This window comes from Lemur catta, chromosome 7 (genome assembly GCF_020740605.2).
Source record: "Lemur catta isolate mLemCat1 chromosome 7, mLemCat1.pri, whole genome shotgun sequence".
Classification (NCBI taxonomy): domain Eukaryota; kingdom Metazoa; phylum Chordata; class Mammalia; order Primates; family Lemuridae; genus Lemur; species Lemur catta.
In genome coordinates this window covers 66,354,340-66,373,988 of record NC_059134.1, presented here as the reverse complement: position 1 = coordinate 66,373,988, position 19,649 = coordinate 66,354,340, and the positions used below count along the sequence as shown (strand labels likewise).

The 19,649-nt window shown below is 41.9% G+C and overlaps 1 long non-coding RNA gene across 2 annotated transcripts in view; it reads right to left on the bottom strand.

Annotated features, from left to right (window-relative positions):
- Positions 1–14,127: 14,127 nt before the first annotated feature.
- The window catches only part of LOC123642443, a 26,736-nt gene continuing 21,214 nt past the window's right edge, over positions 14,128–19,649 (bottom strand). For both annotated transcript variants that reach the window (XR_006736456.1, XR_006736457.1), the window contains exon 4: positions 14,128–15,064. This is a non-coding gene — a long non-coding RNA (uncharacterized LOC123642443). The remainder of the gene's footprint in view (positions 15,065–19,649) is intronic.

Here is a 19,649-nt window from a genome sequence, read left to right as displayed (position 1 = left end):
ATAATAAAATAGCATAAATTTTTTTAAAAACCTCAATGTTTTCAATTCCTTGCAACAAAGATTCTAAATGTGCATGGGGTTCAGGCATATCTGTATCCCCTAAAATTATCTGTTAAATTTTGAGTGTATGTTTATTTTGCTGGGGAGAAGTTTTATGGTTTCCATTAGTATTTTCAAAGGAGTCTCTGACCCCATAAGGATTCATATTCTGGTAATTCTGAACTATTTATAGTTTTCTACACATTTTTTGTATTTATATAAAAATTTTGTGCTTGTGTATAATATTTCCTCTGCTGAGATTTGTTTTCCAAAGTCACTATATTGAATGTCTACCATGTACCAGCCCACGTGCTAGATGCTAGGAATACCAAAGTGAACAGCCAAGAGGGCTCTTCTCGCCACTTGGCATCTGGCTTTTGCTCATCCTTCACGTCTTAGGCCTCATTTCCTTCAGGAAGGCTGAGTTATGCCCTTCACTTTTGACTCCTTGACACTTAGTAATTATCTCTGCCATTTTATAGTAAAATGTCTAGGTGTCTTCTTCCCCACTGTAAGCAACATGTGGGCTCAAGCTACATTTGTACTCCCAAGGCCTGATGCAGCTCCTTGGACACCATAAAGCTTCAATAAACATTTGTTGAACATGTTTGAAAAGTCCAAGATTGATTTTTCTTTCTATCAAATGGAAACAAACGGTCCATTCCCTACTGAATTCACAAGACTATTGGGAAAGTCACAACAGAATAGAAATTAACATAAGACACTATTCAGAATCACAGGGAATTTCATAGTTAGATAATTTATCCTTCTAAAAATCTCTGAGATCTCAGTCAACAGCAAAAAATATTAAAGATGATGGCACTGCTAATAACTGTGAGTAGCTGCAAAATGAGCTTTATCCTTGGGACCTGGTGATGGAAAAGGACCAGAGTCCCACGTTTCCATATGATGCACATCCAAGAACACAGTTCGGGATTCTTCACAGTGTGTCCCTCCAGCTCTGTGGAGCAAGACCTTTGAGGGCATGTCCTCTGCTTCCTCTTGCCTGCTTCAGAAACTTCATACTCTAAGCAGGTGACAATGTACTTTAGAGGTGTGGAGCAGTAATGCTTAAAACATTCATCAAGGTGCTTTTCCTTTTTGCATTTCCTTGTACTCTATTTCTCTCCAGTGACAGTTGTACATCACCTCAGGGAAGATTAGGATTGTTACAGCTGGAATACAAAGAGAAAAACTCAATGCTCAGTTTTTTCAAACTTTCAAAATGGGTTTGTGAAATAGTTCAGTGGTAATAGCTGTGGGGGAAAAATTACAGTTTGCCAAATACACTTTTTGAGAGAAAAGGGGAGAATGAGAACGTGTTGAAATTCAAAAGTCAAAGCCTAAAAGGAATAGGGCATGACATTCATCCATTTAAAAACAATGAGCATCCTACCAAAATTTTAACCAAATCTAATAAAGCCTCTACAACTAATTTCCAGTTTACAGAAAATGCAAGGGCTATATTTTTAAAAAAGTTAAATAACACTACAGAGAAATGATCAGACAAATCAGAAGGTAAGACATTCTGCATTACAACTGGGCTGGCTCCTCAGATGCCAATGTAACTTAAAAAAACAATAAGTGGGATTGTTTTAAAGTAAAAGAGATTAAAAGCTGTAACAACTAAATGCAATACATGAACTCTGATTGGATCCTGGTTCTAAAGTATTAATTTATAAATTCTTATTGGGGACAATTGGGGAAATATGAATATTCAATTTAAATTAGATGATATTAGCAAGTTACTATTAATTTTCTTAGGTGTGACAATGGTATTGTCAAAGTGGAGAAGAATGTCCTTATTCCTAGAAGATGCATGCTGAATACTGAAGTACTTAAGAGTGAAAGTCTACAATTTACTTTGAAGTGGTTCATACATATATTCTATTAAAGCAAATATGATAATATTTTAACAATTGTTTAATCAAGATTAAGTGAATATAAGTGTCATGTTCTGTTACTTCCATTTTTCTGTATGCTTGAAAATTGCAGGAATAAACAGTTGAAAAAATAGCTTGAAACAAGAACAGATGAAGATCTAGACTAACTCCAAGGGTGAACATTGGCATTGCCATGGGTGAGAGGCAGTGGTGTGAAAAGGAAGTCTGTAGAGCCTCCAGTACTACAGGGGCCACGTGATGGTGAGAGTCAGCATGACCCCACCTGGGCCCAATTGAGTGCCGTCAGTAGGGCAGTGCCAGGGTACCACATGGGAGTTGAGCCAGGGCCCAGAATTCAGCCAACACTTACTCCCTTTGCTGTACTCATTGTCCTCAAGTGAGGGTCTCCCACCAACAGCTGCCTCCATGTAGCCATCCATGGTCCAACAGGACCAATGCCCAACCATGCCTCAGTATTTTCTCAGCTCAGGAGATCTGCCCGATGAGGAAAACCCAATTTTCAATGACTCAGAACACATATAAGCCCTGCCACAGGAAGGATGAGGACCTGCCTAGTGCTCCTACCCTGCAGTGCCCAAGTTGGGTAGGATCAAAATAGAACTAATTCAAGATTTCTCCTGGGGTCAAGAGTAGTTAAAACCCAGCCACATGACATGTAAAAATACTCAGATACCCTCGAATAGCATAAAAATAACTCAAAAAAATTTGTCACTTCTGAGCAAACACCCCTTCAGTTCCCAGAAGTCTAGGAGGATGATGAATGAAGCACTGGAAGAAGCAGAAACCGCTGGATTAAATAAACTTCCACACAGAAAAGTTATATTCCATAGGTTTCAAGGCTCTCTTGCCTCCTATTGCCCCAATGTCTGAAAATGTGATTAAATCCAGAAAACACACTGTCATAATGACAGTTCCATCTACTCTCAAAGTCCCTCATGAATATCAGAATCCAGCCAAAAGTAAGAGGTGTACAGTTGCTACACATTGGCAAGTCGTAGCTCTGCTTGGAACAAACATTTTAAATGAAATGAGATTAATGATTTGGTAATCGCTGGAATAAACCAAGTAATAATTGTGTTATTAACAATCAAAACAGATGTAACCCAAAGGTTGCTGACCCTCACCAGCCAACAGCTACAATGGGGGTTGCGTTTGCATTAATATCTGAATCTCATTGCCTTGGCGCCCCATCCAGTCAGTCCAGAATTACAGTCTCTTACCAAGTTCTTCCCCAAGACTTTGCAGGAGCCCCTGAGGGGGCCTTACGTATGAACACGAATCAGCTCGGGCCTAATCCACGCAAACCAGAGCTGCTAAGGCACCCTCCACCCAGCCTGAGATCTGGGACTCCTGCCTGCTTTAACCACCATAGTGACTTAGAAGCCCACCACGGTCACTGCACTGCCTCTTCTGAGTGGGGTGAAGACCCTCTTTGCAACCCCAATTGCTGAGCCACTGATGTTCACAACAGTGTTACTGGGCTCCCCCGTCACTGCAAGGGAAGGGGAGAATGGTCCACTTTGTTCTGCTGTAACTTCCCTTGGTGGGCTTGCTTTGGGCCCCCAAAGCATTACAGAGTTCAAACAGGTCTTGTAACTGTTACCCCTGGCCCTTCCTTGCAGGTTGCTCATAATGCTGCTCCTCTCTGGTGCCCAGGCCCCGCTGCTGGGTCCGGCTCACCACGCCAGAGTACATTTTCCCTTTCAGCCACTTCTCCCTCAGGGGCCAAATTGCCTTCCTGAAACCTGGCTTCTGTCAGAACCCCCGAAACTATCAGCAGTGATAGGACATGTCTGAACTCCATTTGTGGACGTGGTTTAAGTATTCTTGGTCAAGAGTTCTTTGGTCCCCAGGTAAATCATCAGATATAAATAGACACTTGGGAGGAAGGGTGTTGCCCAAATCCTGGTGTCAGATGTTGGAGTCTCACTCAGCCTCTGCCCAGCTGAGACATCGATACTGATACACAATGTATTTATTTCTTATTTTAAAGAGTTACTTTACAGCTATAAACAGCACCTAAACAAAGAAATGTATATGTCCCTTCAGCCTCCCCTCCTCTCCCCCAGTTTACAATAGTTTCTGGGGAGAAAATGTTGTTTTATTCTATTGTTTAAAAGTTTCTGGGGACTTTCTCTCTGAAAAAGATGCAGACATGAATGATCCTTGAAGACACTGTGCTAAGTGAAATAAGCCATACACAAAGGGACAAACTTTGTGTGGTTCCACTTACACGAGGTACCTAGAGCAGTCAAATTCTTGGAGACAAGAACTAGAATGGTAGTTGCCAGAGGCTGGGGGAAGGAGGAAGTGGGGAGCTGTTGTTTAATGGATACGGAGATTCACTTTTGCAAGATGAAAATGCGGAGATGGATAGTGGTGATGAATGTACTTAATGCCACTGAACTGTACACTTCAAAATGGTTTAAAGTGTAAGTACTATGTTGTATTTACTTTCCCACAATAAAATAAAGAAATAAATAATAAAAGAACTTAAGATCACCCTGAAGCCAAAAAAAAAAAAAAAAGCAGCAGCAGATGCAGAGGTGTTGTGAATGAGGTTAGGGGGTGTGGTTGCTCCAGCCTCTGAAAGCCAGAGAGAAGGGGTTTGCCTGGGAAACCAAAGAAACACCGTCCAGACAAGACTAAGTTGAGCATGAAGAAGGCTGAAGAGATGAGAAACAGGTTTGGTTTGGTTTTTTTGTTTTGGTTGGTTTGGGTTTTTTGCATGATGTATAATAATAATCATCCCTCACAGGAATGTGCCATTTTAGGGTTCAAAACACTTCCACGAGTGATCCAACTTGCTGTCAGGACAGGCAAGGGCTTGACAAGCGACTCCATGCAGAGCAGAGGGCAGGGGTTCAGACTCCAGGGCTTTGGAGAGGAGAGAGCTGCGCATCCCAAGGGAAGCCCACAGCCTCGTCAGGGGACTAACGCCCCACCTGGCTGCAGAGGAAACTGCAGGCAGAGAGGTGAGCTGATTTGCCCCAGATCCCACAGTTACTGACTAGCAGAGCAGAGACGTGATCCTGCCTACTGCTCCCTGCCTACTGCTCTTTCCACTACCAAGTGGAAATTAAAACAGAATGAAACTGAAAAAGACAAAAATAATTCCCAACTGTGTCGAACCATGAAAGAATCCCTATTGTACTTTAAAACTCAAAAGACAAAAGTATATAATTTGGGGATGTATTTTAAACTTTACAAAATCCTCCCACCCCACCTCTGAGTAGGAAAGCGGGTAAAAACAATCTGGGGTGAGAAGTCATCTGACTCATCCCTGATGTGGTGAAGAATCTGGAAGCAAACGCCCTGCATTTATTTCGAGTACTGCGTCTCATTCTGCCAGCCTTGGCAGCCGGCCCACGGTGTCTGATTCAGGGGCTCTCTTTTGGAGATGTGGTCAGAGCCTTATTTTAGGAGGACAGAAGAGGCCTAAAACATGTGGCGGGTAAGCTAGAATTTAAAAGGACACACATACACAGAGGTCATGTTAAGCCGTCTGGCTACCATGGCAAGCTGGGGGAAGGAATCCAGATGTGTGTTCAAGGCCTCCCTGAGACAGTGCAGCTCTATCCACAGAACACCAGCCCTGTGTCCTGGCCTGTTCCAGGAAGAGCCAGCAAAGCAGCCTGCAAGAGAAAGCACGTGGCCTGGGAGGTGAACCAGGGACACCCTCTGAGGTGCCAAGGATTTATCTGAGCAGCCAAATGTACACTGACAGACAGGTCTGTGTGCGCTAGAGAAACTCGTTCCACCGCTCAGATGAACGACTCATTGCGGAATTCACCCACAAGGGGAAGTGAGTTAATGACTGGGGCGTTTCACCTTCTGCCTAGATGCGTCATAAAATCAACTTGTAAAGCCTGGCTCAGGGAATACATTTACTCACCCAAATGTGGCTCTGTGGGGCTATGAAACATTTCAAAGAGCTCACTAGAGGAACGAGTTCTTAGACTTTCTCTGTGCTAGCAACAGGGCCAGCGGCCTGAGCCTGACAGCTGATCCAGGCTGTGGTCAAATCCGCTGACCAGCAGCCCAAATCTGCCGACAGCATCTGCTCCACATCTGGATCCTGACGCATCAGCGACTCTCCCCTCCAGGCCTACTCTCATGCAGGCCTGAGCGTGCAGGCCCATGGTGCCAAGGCCCCGGTGCCCAAACTTGTCCCTCCACCCAAGCACCCACCAGGCTCTGTCCTTATCTCCAACACGGCCCTCCCCTCCCTGTAGACTGAGCCTGGTTCACTGGCTCCAGGTCCAGGGCAAACCGTGCCTAGCCCTTCTTGGACCCAGCCTGAGTTATTATAAGAGGCTCCCAGGCTGGGCTAGTTTCAAGGTCTCCTGGACACTGGTGTCTGCTCTGGCCCTTTAAATTTAGCAGATCCACACTCCCACCTTGCCCAGCTGGCCCACCGGAGTGAGCCACAGGCACACATGTTCTAGGCCAATCCTGTTTACCCTGGACCTGCTATTTTTGCTCTCACCTCCCTGGTTCTCAGATTCCTGGCTCCATAACCCAGCTGCCATCGCTACTTCTGGCCCCTTCGCTTTGGTGACCATTCAGACTTCCCTTTTTAGACCACAGCTTCTCACATGTTTCTGACTCAACTTGCGTCTGCAGTGTCTGCTTTCACTCCTGGTCTCAGGTAAGTGCTCCTGGATTCAGCCCCAGCCCAAGCACCCCCTCTGCTGGGATCGCTCCCAGGAGAGGCAGAGGTGAGGATTTGTTCCTGTGGTCCCCGCCTGGCTTCTGACCCTCAGCCTTGCCTGGTCTGCCATTCCAGCCCCTGGGCTTACCTGGCATGGCCCTGGCTGTCGGCCTCAACCTGGGTTCTGGTCTGTGAAGTCCCTCCCTCACCTGAGATGGGTCTAACCTGAACTGTTTCTGATTTCATGCTGGCCTTGCCCCGGTTACACGAAACCCATTCCCCTCACCATCTCATTGAGATCAGAGTTGGGGAGGCCCTCAAGGCTTCTGAATGGGGGCAGGGAGAGTGCAGCACTGCCTCGGGTGGAGCCCTGGCAGGACCAGAGCCTGGGGGAGTTTCACATCTGTCTGGGAACCCTGCTGTCTGGGGATGTAGCGATTATCTATGGGAGGAGCCTGGGGGGAGAACCCTGTGAGAGACAACTCTCTCTGAATTGTGGGAGGGGTGGAGGAGGAGTATGCTGTGCCAGGTGACATCTCCGACAACCCTCCAATTCTAAAACCCTCGCTAAGAGTGGCTGAGGAACAGAGGCAACCCTTTGAACCCATGTGGCTCAGACCCTTTTCCCTGTCCGCCAGACTCCGAGGGGAACTTTAGCAAAGCGTCTGCCACGGATGTCCTACCTCCAGCCCCTCCACCAATAAACAAGTGAGTCCACCCAAGGTTCCCCCACCCCTAATGTCTCCATTTATTCCCTCCACTCCAGAAGGTGCAGAAGCAAGGGCCTATTCCCCTCTTCCTCCTCTCCAGCCCTCCTCATCCCCTTCCCTGGGGGCCCAGGCACTCAAAGACCATCTTCCCCTAAAAGCTCAGTGGACCACTTGGTTTTCTTTTCCAGAAACCCTAAAGATAGCAGCTTTGCTTAACAAGTATGTGCTATGGTAGAATGGTGAAGAGCAAGATGCTGGGGCCCAGCCCCCAGGGAATTCCAGCTCAGCCACCTGCTAGTGATGTGACACTAGACCAGTGATTTAACTTCTCTGTCCATGTTTTCTCACCTCTAAAACTGGGATGCTAAGAGTCCCCACCTCACTGTATTGTTGCTAGGATTATATGCATTAATTAATGTAAGAATGGTGCCTTGCCTATAATATGTCCCGTGATGCTACAAGCTCTCATTTATTGATTATTCACTCTGTAGCAGGCCTTATTCTAAATATCTTGCATCCAATAATTCATTTTTCCTAAGCAAAGGGAAATAGGGACAAAAGGATCATTCCATAATTCTAATTTAAATTATCATTAATATTAATCGTACAAGTCCCATCAACAGGAGTTGAAATGCATTATCAAAATTCATCCCCTTTTTTCTACTTGAATGAATCAAATTGTTTTTGTTTTTTTAGTGCTCTCTCTCCCAGCCTTGGGAATGTTTATGTATAATAAATATTCACACCTGGTCATAAAGTAAACTAAGTTGTAAATCATCAGAGAATTTCCTCATCTAAATACACAAAGCCAGTGTGTAAAGATGTCAAAAATGAAGCACCCAGGGGACAGAAACTCCCAATAGTGCCCCTCATATGGACACAGGTCTGTGTCATATTATATCATAGTATAGACATGATTCTTTTTTTTTTTTTTAAGACAGAGTCTGACTCCATTGACCAAGATGAAGTGCAGTGGCATCATCATAGCTCACTGCAGCCTCAAACAGTCCTCCTGCCTAAGCAGCTGGGGCTACAGGCACATACCACCGCACCCAGATAATTTTTTCTGCTTTTTAGTAGAAACAGGATCTCACTCTTGCTCTGGCTGGTCTTGAACTCCTGACCTCAAGCAATCCTCCCACCTCAGACTCCCCGAGTGCTAGGATTACAGGCATGAGCCACCTCACCTGGACTGAATTTATCATTTCAATCACTGAAGAATAACCCATTTAGTTGAATTATCATAGTTGAACTGAACTCATTATTGGATATTGGTGGGTTTTTGTTATTATAAATGATTCTGTAGTAAACCTCTTAGCACAAGTGACTTTTTCTTCTTATAGATAGATTATTTCTTAGGCTAATTCTTAGAGATGGGGTTACTGGGTCAAAGAAGCAAACTAAGGTTTTCCAAAGCTCTAATTGTTCCCACCATCTCATAAATCCCTGAGATGCAGTTAGTGGAGGATTCTATTTGAAGGACTAAACTCTCCTGGGGAAAGCAGAAAGAAGGAGACAAGAACTAACATTTGCTGCTGAGTGCCATGCACCGTAAGGGCTTCACATTGCATCTTTGACATGCTGGCCATCTGACCTGCCCAGATTTGTTGTCATTGTTACTGTTTTGGCTAATTGTGAAGACATTCACCAAGCAGTACTTTGGAAGCTTTATTCACTCGATCTCATCTAATCCCCACAACCATTCTCTGAGGAAGATATTATTAGTCTCATTTGCAAAAGAGAAGACAGGAGCTCGCAGAGATTGAGACAAGGTCTCACAGCTAATGAATGGAAGAGCCTGGACTGGATACTCAGTCTGGGTTCAAGTGCATGCTCTTTCTGCTCTGCCACACGGTGCTTCAGCCCTTCCCCATTCCTAGCCCTACATGTACACATAGGGGGTTTTAACCCTCTGCTCTGTGTGGATGGAGGGAATGCTGGAGATGTGTGCCTAGGGGGAAGGTCAGTCTGCAGGACTACATTGAAGGGGACCTAATGCTCCTGGCCCTCAGCCTACAAACTGCTTCCCTTTTCCTCTTGCTGGTGAAAAATATAATATTAAAGATGACTTTGTTTTATACACACACACACACACACACACACACACACACACATTCCAAGGACAGGGTTCTCTGTAAACAGAGAATCCACCACCTATCAAAGATGCTGACCAAGGACAGGTCAGATGTCCTTAGAGGCAAAGAATTTTTCAGAACAGTTATGACTCAACCTGAGCACATGGACTAGGCCTATCTGTACATTAAAATAGTTCTCCCTTCATTCTAATGTTGAGATATGAAAAAATAAATAAATAAATAAAATATTTCTCCTACAAAATTATTTGATCTGGCCAAACATTTACCAACTTTACACATATTTTAATATCAATTAAATCATCTAACCTCAATCTGTATTAATTCTAGCCTTTTCCCTACCAAAAGGGACCTGCATATTTTCTCTGTATGTTTTAAAATATTGTCTCCTAACCACATTGAATTCATAAAATTCCAGATGCTGCTCAGTGATGCCTCTGGGCCACCAAAATCCTGGCTATCTTGGTTAGGACTACCAAGGGACAGGCTGGAGCTGAGGCTGTAGGTGGAGAGGTTTATGGAAAGACAGGGGCTGGCACCTATGCAGATCAAGGAGACCAGATTTAGTGAAATGAATAAGTCAGGAGCCACTGCTGGGTGTGGCAGGAGATCATCTCAGTGGCAACATGAACTGAGTATTGCAGAGTGTAGAACTATGCAGACTGCTTGCTTGTCAGGCCTCTTTCGGATGCAAGTGACAGAAATCTGACTGGCTAAAGCAGAAGCAGAATTTATTGGCCCCTACCTGAAAATTCTAGGGGTAGTCTTCGAGAATAACTAGATCTAAGTGCTTAAACGGTATCATCAGGACTTTGCCCTATCTGTTTGTTCTGTTCCTCTCTCCAGAGTGGTGATAAAGTGGCCACCAGTTGCTCCAGGTCTATTTTCCACAGAAATCCCAACTGTTCCATGAAAAGTCCCAGGACTGACTCTCAATGGGCCTGAATTGGCTCATGTGCTGAACATCTTCAGCTTGACCTCCAAATGCACTGTGTACTCTTCTCCATGCTCTGCACCTTGACCTGTGTGGAGGTATCAATAGCTCCTTTCCCCTAAGCCTTCTGTTGGGTATTATCAATGGGGAGACCAGTGGGAGGCTGGAGGGAGAGAGAAGAATGAGGGCAGGATGTTAATTTCCCCCAGCTTCCTTTGTAAGGGTCTGCATGAGTTGGCTGCAGCTCTCTCCACACATCTTTCTCTCTTTGAGTTCCAGTAATGGCTCCCCAATCTTGACTCTACAACCTAGGGGTGGTATCAGTGCCCTCCTATGAGTAGCCCCAGAAACTGCTCTGTCCTTTATGGTTTTCCTACACTCTGCCCATGCCCCTGTGGAGGGGTTTTTTGATAGCCCTTATCTGATGCAGGATCCTGATTGACACAGCCCCATCCCTAAGTCAAATTCATGTTTCTTATTGGACAGGCCTGAGTCATATGTCTAGCCCTGGGAACAGAGGTCTGAAATCAGCTCCATTGAAACCACAGGTATTGAGGGTGGAGGAGGGCTAGTCAGTCCCCCAAAGGGACAGACAAAAACAACCTACGATCACTACGTTTATCAAAGCAGATAAGAAGGAAGTCTAATCATCAGTATTGAGCTACCCAAGCATTCTTTAGAAGCAGCACCACCATATAAATAAGGATGAGTTTCAGAGAGTAAACGCATGCTGAAACAGCATTCAGGGTGCCATGTACACTCAAATCGATGCCTTCTAAAGACCTGGCCACTCATTTTCTGAGCTCTGAGCCTGTTGACAACTCACTTCTGAAACAAATTGAAATTCCTATCATCGATTCACTTTGAAATGTCATAAAGCAGCTTAGGCCTTGGCTGGCTGAGCAATAAAGCAGGCCCTCTTGGCAGCTCAAACGAGCTGCCCTGACAGCAGGACAGGGGACAAGGCATTCAACACTGCCAAAAATGGACAATTTGGAAGCTGCCTAGTGGCAGGAATGACAAGGCCAAAATCATAACCACTTTGAAAAAAATGACATTGGTTGAAGTCTAAACATAAAATGAGACAATAGCAACCTCATCACAGAGCTACAAATGCTTGCAAGTACATTTCACCTGATACCCCATGAAACCCCCACATCTTCACAGGGAATTCATTTTATACATTGTTAACCCTTATTATAATGACTGGCTGTACCATGGATGAGTCTCCTTGCAGGTAAAACCATGGACCGCTACTCCAGTGAATCTCAACCCCTTTTTACCATTACCCAGAAAACTAGTAGTGCTAATGTTAGTTACCTTGTCCTCCAACCCCATGTTTTGATGGAGCCTCCACTGTGCCTTTTTAATGGACAAGTTAATGATATGCTAAGGATATCTGGCTTTCCTCATCAGTTTCCCCAGTTAAGCCTCAGATGCTTCTCTGGTTGGAGTTCAGGAATGTGTTTTTTCCAGAAGGACAGGCCTCCTGGGCCAGTTGTGTGTCTCTCCTAGTCCCACTAATAACTCCTCTCTAATATAATTCCATTTTAGTTCTTTTCACCTACAAACACACTGGGATATCAGCTCTTTGGGGGAAAGAGGATCTAAGGGATCCATCTGCTTTAGTGCCTCTAGAGCCTAGGAAATGAAGAGTTTGGGGCACAGAGAAAGAAAAGATCCACGGGCTCTCACCAGTGGAATCCCTTAGGCACACATGGGGCCTATGAGTATAAGGGAAAGATTGTGGGCATTAGAGGCAAACAGACTAGGTTCAAGCCCTAGTGTGTGACCTTGAGCAAGTCACACCTTTATGAATTCGAGTATTATTAGTATTATAGTATTATTGTTTTTAAGACACTAATGATATAATAAGCATTAAAAATAAAAAATGAGTTCTCTGAGCTCAGACAGCTCTGATTGTCATGTCCAAGGACATTCCTGCTTTGGAGGACTCATCTAAGCAAAAGTCATCAATCAACTTAGAAGGCAGAATAGCGTAGTGGAAGCATGCCAGACAAGTTCCATCTCACGAGCCACCTCTGCTCAACTGGTGGTAACTCCCTGGAGCACTGTATTCCATAAGATTCTGAGGTCATGTCTGGGCTCAGTGGGAAGAATACCCTGACCACTGGGCACAAGAGGAGGGTCTGCCGCCATGCCTGACATCCCTGGTGTTGACTGAAAGCACTGAGCTTGAAAGTCAATTCTTGGGGAAAGAAATATGTATTCACTCTTGCTTCAATAACAAACAACAAAAAACAACCCCACAACTTCAGTGGCTTATAACCACAAACACGTAGTTTTCTTTTTTTTTTTTTTTTTTTTGGAGACAGAGTCTCGCTCTGTTGCCTGGGCTAGAGTGAGTGCCATGGCGTCAGCCTAGCTCACAGCAATGTCAAACTTCTGGGCTTAAGCAATCCTACTGCCTCAGCCTCCCCAGTAGCTGGGACTACAGGCATGCGCCACCATGCCTGGCTAATTTTTTCTATATATTTTTTTAGTTGTCCAGATAATTTCTTTCTATTTTTAGTAGAGACGGGCTCTCGCTCTTGCTCAGGCTGGTCTCGAACTCCTGACCTCAAGCCATCCGCCCGCCTCGGCTTCCCAGAGTGCTAGGATTACAGGCGTGAGCCACCATGCCAGGCCAACAAATGTATTTTTCACCACACAAGTCAGGCTATGGATTGGATTGAGTCTTCTCTACCTTTCTTCTTACTCCAGGACCCAGGCAGAAGGATCCGGGACACACTATGCTCATAGCAGAGAGCAGAAACTGAAATGGCCAAGCCAAATCAGGCAATCATGTTTAAAGCTTCTGCTCAGACATGACATATGTCATTGCTAACACTTCATTGGCCAAAGCAAGCCATATGGCCAAGCCCCAAATGAATGGGAAGAGTAAGTAATCTTACTGAGAAGAAGGGAGTGAATGACTGCCATTAAGATAATCTACCAGACGGTGTCTGAGAAAGAAACTTTCAATATTAAGATGTTCTGTTTTCTCTCAAGTTTCTACAACACACAAATATTATACATATAATTATAATTTTAACAGGAAAAACTATAAAATCCTAGTATGTCTTGTGGGTATAAGGAATCCTTGAGGAGGGAACAAGCTGAAACCTGGGAAGAGGAAGTCACCTATGCTGATAGGAGTCAGGAGAGAGGAAGAATGCAGAGCTAGAACACTTCAGAGAATATGTGGGTTTAAAGGAGGAAATGACAATGGAACCAAGTAAATGACAAGTGGACCCACAATGGAAGCCCTAGAAAGACATCAACAGCAAGATGATGAGCAGGTGGGATAGTGCTCAGGATGTGCCACTTGGAAGAGCAGATCAGATCCATAGAACTGCAGAAGGCTCAGAGGTCACAACAAGAAATGCATGAAAGAACAACTGAATGTTAGAGATGCTGAATGGCATGGTCTATGGAATACTGGTAAAATTGGCAAACAGATATCTTCTAGGAGAGCAGTTGTAACAGGGAGCCAAGCACTATTAAATTACTGAGTAAATATTTATCGAGTTCCTGCAGGGCACTGGGTACCATGTCAGGTACTATAGGTATGCTGGTATACAACAAAAGAGACATAGTTCCTTCATTCACAGAGCTGAGTTGAATAGTGAAAACAGACAACAATCAAAGTTTGTTTAAAACTTATTTTTATTTTAAATTTTTTATTTTTAATTATTATGGGTACATAATAGTTGTATATATGTACAGGGTTCATGCAATGTTTTGATGCAGGCATACAATGTGAATGAATCAAATCAGAATAATTGGGGTATCCATCACCTCAGGCATTTATCATTTCTTTGTGTTAGGGACATTCCAATTCCACTCTTTTAGTTATTTTAAAGTGCACCCTAACTCATTATTACCATCAAATCTTAAATGGATACTCAATCTTCTTTCAATCCAACAACACTTTCCTAGCATTTGCTTTCTATGGTTCGAAATGACTATTTCCCATCTTCTTCTCCCTTTTCAAATTCATTACCCAAATACCTGCCCCTACACCCAACAGATAATCCACCCCTCATACCTCCTTTTAAAAAAAAAAACAAATAATATATCTCCCTCATCTTCCCACCATCAAAATACTAACCTACCCATTCAGTACACCTTCTCTTTGCTTCCTTTCTGTAACAATGGGCAAAACATCCCGGCCCCATCTAGGTCCCATCTCCTCTTGCATTCTCAGTCTTCACTCCTGCATCTTCCTTTCTATTGGATCATTTGCACTGTTGCACAGACATGTTATAGTTGGAGAAGGGGGAGGGACAGGATTTCCCCCTCCAAGGAAAATCTGGATGAGGATGCATTTTGATGTCATGATGACTGGGAAGCCCTAGTGGCATTTAGTGGGGGCCGGGGATGCTAATCATGTTCTATCTTATTTAAAAAAGAGAACTTCCTTAAACCTCACAACCTCCTCCAACTATTATCAACTACTTCTCAAACCCTCCACAGGAAAACTTCCTGATAGAGTTCCCTATATATGCTGTCTCCACTCCTTCATCTCACAGTTTCTCCTCAATCTTCTCCAATTTTTTGCCCTCTTCACTTACCAGAGACTGCTCTTTTCAAAATTACCAATGACCCCCATATTGCCCCAATCCTGCGGTCTCTTCTTGGTCTTCATTGCATTTGATATCTCACAGCATTTTCCCAATTGACCACTCCTTCCTTCTTGAACGGCTGTCTAAAGTAGGTATCTCAAGCTAAAAAGAACAAAACAGAGCTCAATTTATTTTTCTCCCCCAGGAACTAGCCAAACTAACAAATAAACAAAAAAGACCTGCTACCCCTTCTCCTGTTGTCTCTGGAAAGGCTATCCACATATTCAAGCCAAAAGACTTAAAACAAAACACAACAAAAAACTAAGAGTTATCCCTGAGTCCTCTCTCCCATTTCCTACATAAATCCATCAGCAAGTCCTGTGCATTCTGTATACAAAACATATGTCAAAAGTCTATACTTCTCTTCATCTTCACTATTGCCCCTCTGGTCCAAGCCATCAGCATCTTTTTATAGGACTAGAGAAAAGTCCTATAAAGAGGACTCACTGCTCTCCCTACCTCACTATTACTCATTCTTCATACAGCCCACAGAGTGATCTTACAAAAATACAACTCTCTGACTAACACCCTCCATTAAATTTTTATATCATTGAGAATAAAATCCACATCCTTACCTTATTTTACAAAGCCCCACATGAGCTGACCCTGGCCTACTTCTCTGACTCTATTTGTTACCACTATGTTAGCCACACCAGCCTTATTTCTATCCTTGAAATACCAATCTCATTTACACCTTTTTGTGTAGCAAACATTAAGGAATTTATTGCATAAAAAATATGCTTAAAGTAGACGTTAGTGGGCAGTTGGAGAGGTTGAGTATCCATAGTTCACCACTCTAGATCAGAAAACACTTCTGATCAGAAAGACAATGAAGGATATTATATATTGATAAAGGGATCAATCTATCAAGAAGATACAACAATTATAAATACACATATACCTAAAAACAGAGCCCCAAAATATATGAAGAGAAACTGACAGAATGGAAGGGAGAAATAACAATTCTACAATAAGAGTGAGACTTCAATACCCTCACTTTTAATAATGAATAGAAAAATTAGCAGAAGGTCAATAAGGAAATAAAGGACTTTAACAACATTATAAATCAACTAGACCTAATAGACATGTACAGAACACACTACCAAACAACAGCAGAATACACATTTCCTCAAGTACACATGGAATGTTCTCCAGTATAGACAATCTGCTAGGCCACAAAACAAGTCTGAATAAATTTTAAAAGATTGAAATCAAATAAAGTATCTTATCCAACCACAATGGCATGAAACTAGAAATAAACAACATAAGGAAATCTGAAAATTCACAAATATGTGGAAATTAAACAACACACTCTTTAACAATCGATGGATCAAAGAAGTAATTGGCAAATTTTTGAAAATGCTGCCTCTCTCAGCAATCTAGCAATTATATTAAGGTACCTACTACCTTAATATCCTAGAAGAAACAATTGCATGATATCTAGAAAATGCAGGGAATCACTGTACAAGTCAGCTTTTCCTGTATAACAAACCACCCTAAAATTCTGTCATGCAACAATAAGCATGTATTCTCATGCTCTCAGGTCTTCGGATTGGCTGACAGATATGCTTCAGGCTACAGGTATGTGGAGAAGCTGGAATAGTCAGGCTGATGGAGCAACAGCCCCTGGGTGCATTTTCTTCTCATGGCTGAGGACAAAAGCTCATAGAGCAATGAGGGGTGGTACACAATCCCTCCTAAAGCCTAGGCTCAGACCTTGTAGGATATCTCTTCTGTTCACATCCCATTGACCAAAGCAAATCACACAGCCAAGTCCAACATCAGTCAGAAAGGGAAGAATATTTACCCCTACTATAGGTGTTGGAGGAGAGGGAATAAATATTTGCTGAATAATAATGTACTCTTCCACAGCCCCCTTAGAGAAGAGCTTTGAAAAATGATGTGTGCTATTGTTACTGCTATAGATACTAAACAATATCTTCTTATTAACCACATTGGGTTTTTGTAAATAAATGATTAAGACTCATCTCCTTGGTGTGTCTGTAATTATTGAAAGCCATTTAGAAATGTCAAATTCATCAAAGCCATTTTACCCAGATATGGTCAACAAGTATTCACTTACTAATTTATTCTTAGCTGAGCAGCATTATCAGCTCAAGAAGAACTTTTGCTTCAATACAATTTTCTTTCCTAGTACTGAATAAGAACTTTTTAAAATGTCTATAGAATATATCAAAATACCAAAAGGGGATCTGACACCATCAATAGGAATTGAATTAACATATCTTTTTGAAAAGCTTCCTAAAAGAAAAATCTCTCTGACATCTGAATTTTAGATTTATTGTAGAAAACTTCATCCCTTTGAAGGAATCTTTGTGAACTTCATCACTGCTAAAGAAAAAAATATCCAATATATTAATAAATACAATATGGAGTCTAATCTTCCCTGGCCTGAAGACCTTGATATGTTGCTAATATTTGCATACACAAAAAAAAAAACAAATTGTGAATAATGACATTATCCTGAATTCTGCATTAGTCAGTCGATTGATGGTACATAGCATCCTCTTATGCTACAACCCTCTTTCTAATATCTCTCCAACAATGATTTTCATTTATTTGTTTGACTTAGAACTTGGTGAAAAGAAATATATTTTTATCTTAATTTCATGCCAGAAAACATAAAGTCATGAAAACATACTGAAAATGATACACATTTTTAAACAGGACCTTAAGAGCCAGACTTAATTCTTGTTGCCAAATTCAATGAAGGATTGTTTAGAGTAAAAACAGAGCATTTCTCTGGGGTTGAGCCAACTAGAAAGGCTGATACACTATGACATCTCTGGCTTGTATAACCTCCCTGCCCTTGAAATGAACTCTAGAGAGAAGCAGCTGGGCCAAAATTGACAGTGAGGTGAAAAGTGCATCTCCAAGTCATAAAGTACCTAAACCTTCACTATTCATGTCAATTAGTTGGGGGGAAAATCCATCTAAATTAGTGGAAAGTCCAAATTCTCATTATTTCCAAATACAAGAAATACTTTTGGATTTAAGAAAATGACAAATGGAATCAAAGTTTTCCACTTCTTCCAAAAATGCCATTGAAATAATAAAGATTTTTTTAAAAATAGCAATACTAGAAAAATCGGGAAGAATGCTATCACTACCAAAGAAATGCTGATTTTTTTTTTTGCTCTGAAAGTGCAAAAAAAAATTGTGAATAAAGCCACTGGTGCCTTAAGCACCATCTTAATCTGTTTTGTGCTGCCATAACAGAATACCTGAGACTGGATAATATAAGAAGAACAGAAATTTATTCTCTCACAGTTCTGGAGGCTGAGAAGTCCAGTTTCTTTGCTTCCACAATGACACCTGAATGCTGCTTAACTCAGAAGGGATGAAGCTACATCCTCACATGGCAGAAGAGCAGGAGCAAGACAGAGCCAGCTCACTCCCATCATCCCATTTTATAGCAGGATTAATCCATCCACCTGAACACTTCCCATTTGGCACCATCTCCCAATACCACTGCTTTGGTGATTAAGTTTCCAACACATGAATTTTGGAGGGGATAAAAACATTCAAACCATAGCAGACACCTAATTGGCACTAATAGTCATTATATTCTTCATCATCAGGCATTCATGAGAGGCAGAGAAAACCCAGTTTCACATAAAAATGCCCTGATGAAACAGCAGAAATTATTATTGTTATTAAAATCTCAACCTTTGAGTCTAACATTCTATGTGACCAAATGGGATACATAAAGCACTTCCATTGAATACCAAAACCTGATGATTGTCTCAAGAAAAAGTACTTGTACAATTGTTGCAAGCTGAATTAATAGCTCCCTTTTTCATGGGATACCATTTTTCTTGCAAGAACCACACACAAATTACAGTAATTCAGAATTGGGTATCTGACAGACATTTTCTCAAAAATGAATGAAGTCAGTCTGCCACTGCAAGGAAAACAAGTGACAGTATTTGTAGCCAATGATAACATTCTAACTTTCAAGTGAAAATTAGAATTTTGGAAACTTATATATGCCACCATAAGCTTGACATTATCTCAATACTTTGACTTTTTTGATGAAATCAGTGGTGTTATTAATGAATGTAGTTTTTTTAATGTTGTATTATGAAATGTATCAACATTTGAAAGATCCGCATGATTCAGTAAACAAATATTTTCCAAATGACCAATGCACAATATTGTAAATCATGCATGGATAATAGAAATTTTCAAGGTGAAAAATTAGACCACTAGATTTTAATGTAGTAGACTACATAATGTTCACTGCTATGATTTCAGATTTTACATTGGATCCATCCTCTAAGAAACTACATTTGTCAAGTTTTGGTGTAGCATCAAAGAAGATTATCCCCAACTATCTGAAAAAGTTATTTAAATAGTCTTCTCTTTTTCAATTACACGTCTGTGTAATGCTAAATTTTCTTCATATACTTCAACCAAAGTGACATATTGCAATAGACTGACTGCAAAAGCAGATGTGAGGATCCAACTATCTCCTGTTAAGTAGTCATTAGAAGAATCCACAAAAATGTAAAACAGTGCTACTCTTCTAATTTTCTTATTTCGAAAAACACAGTAATTTTTTTATAAAATATGTTATTTCCATTAACATGTACTAGGTTCATTGTTGTGTTTTAAAATAAATAAATAAATATTCGTTTAATTTCTCTAATTTTACTTTCTAATA